This window comes from Clupea harengus, chromosome 14, assembly GCF_900700415.2.
Source record: "Clupea harengus chromosome 14, Ch_v2.0.2, whole genome shotgun sequence".
Taxonomy (NCBI): Eukaryota; Metazoa; Chordata; class Actinopteri; order Clupeiformes; family Clupeidae; genus Clupea; species Clupea harengus.
Window position 1 is genome coordinate 1,029,927 of NC_045165.1, and position 1,942 is coordinate 1,031,868.

Below are 1,942 nucleotides of genomic sequence, written 5' to 3' on the forward strand. Positions count from 1 at the left end.
CCAACATAACCGGGTTCTAAAGACACACCCTATACATATGCAGCGGCAGCCATATATACAAATACACACACACACACACATATATACATATACACACACACACACACATATATACATATACACACACACACACCCTATAAATATGCAGCGGCAGCCCCTGCCTGGGGTTCCGACAATTGGTCGACGGGCTTTCCTTGAAGTCTGTCTGGCATGAACTCCTGTAGATGTGATTGGATGAACGCCTGGGTTACGTCAGAACATGTGGGTGGTGCTTGTTAACAAATGCGCGAGCTCCATGTTGTCAGTCAGAACCTGACGGGAGCAGAGTCGCGCGCTACGGGCAGAGAGTAGAGTAGATGCTAGTCGCTTGGCGCCCGGGATGTCCGCACGAGAGCAGTTCAACTACCAGCAAACCCTCACATATCCAATCAGTCGAACATGAAGCAGTAGGCCATAAACTCTTCCTACAACCTACCTCTAGTTTAGCTCACGGTTAAATGTCCTTAACTCAACTTGTGCCGAACGGGATGAGGTGAGGGTGAATGTGGGTGTTGAATGAAGGCTTGATTCTTGAATGAGACGTTAGCTCAGAGCTTCCTGCCGGGGAAAGAAAAAGAAAAAGAGTCGTCGGAACATGGCTGACCGAACCGCGCCGAACTGCCACCTGAGACTGGAGTGGGTGTACGGCTACCGGGGCCACCAGTGCCGGAACAACCTGTACTACACGGCCGCCAAGGAGATCGTCTACTTCGTCGCCGGAGTGGGAGTTGTGTACAACACACGCGAACACAAGCAGAAATTTTACTTGGGACACAACGATGACATAATCAGGTAATCCAGCGGGGTAGAAGCGACAATGTCGCGCGAGACCAAAAGCATAACGTGGCTCACAATGAGCATATCATTGTAATAGCGATACATTGCTAAAAATATTGATGGGCTGTTGAAACGAAAACAGTCAGTTTCCCTTCAGTCAAAGTTTCAGCTGCGGCACAGATGCTTGTTAAAGCCGCAGCTGAAATCGAAGGGCTGGCCAAAGTGTTCGTCCCTCTTGTCCTGATTGGCTAGCTCGTGTTGGGTTAACCTTCAGCACCGGCAGCTGGACAGCGACAGCGCCGGCTCGATTCCCTCTCGAGCCGCCGGCTGCTTTACGTTCAGATGAAATGTCCAGATCTGCGTGCGAAATGTTGGTTGATTGGCCTGTTTGACTGATTGATGCAGAAGTGTAATTTTAATCTAAACAGCCGAATCAGCGCGGAAAAAATGACATAATATTTGGCACTTAAACGAATGAGTCATTTGCACTCCATGACATGCTGTCAGGGAACGAGTGCACGCGGTGTAGTTTGCCCTCGTGTCAGGCAAGGAGCCGCGAGGAGAGGAGAGACGAGGAAGCGGGACTCCCGGGTTCCCCACGCGCATCATAACTCCCTCTGACCTGGTGAACTCGCACACGCTGCACAGGCTGTGTGTGTGTGTGTGTGTGTGTGTGTGTGTGTGTGTGTACAGATATGTGGGCTCAGCTCTGGAGATCTAGAGGTGTCACTGCTCCGCAGACAGAGGTCTGCGCACTGAACTTAGTGTGTGGCGTTTTAACCCCTTTTACATTGCTTTCACCCATGGCAGGAAGTGACATATTTCAACAGCCTTTGAGACAGACAGGTAGACGTGAGCAGAAACAGACAGACAGGGGTCAGGGGTCAGAGGTCAGGTCTGTCTATGGACCTCAGTGGTTCTAGTCAAACAGAATCACCAAGATTAACTTCTTTAATTCTTTAACTTTGAGTTTGCAGGTTTGTGTGAAGGGTTTGACCTGCTGTGTGTGTGTGTGTGTGTGTGTGTGTGTTTCCGTGCAGAGACACCTTTGTGCATGCATGTAGTGCAGGTATATATATGTGTGTGTGTGTGTGTGGCTGGGGGGTTGCATTTTGTGCTGCTTGTC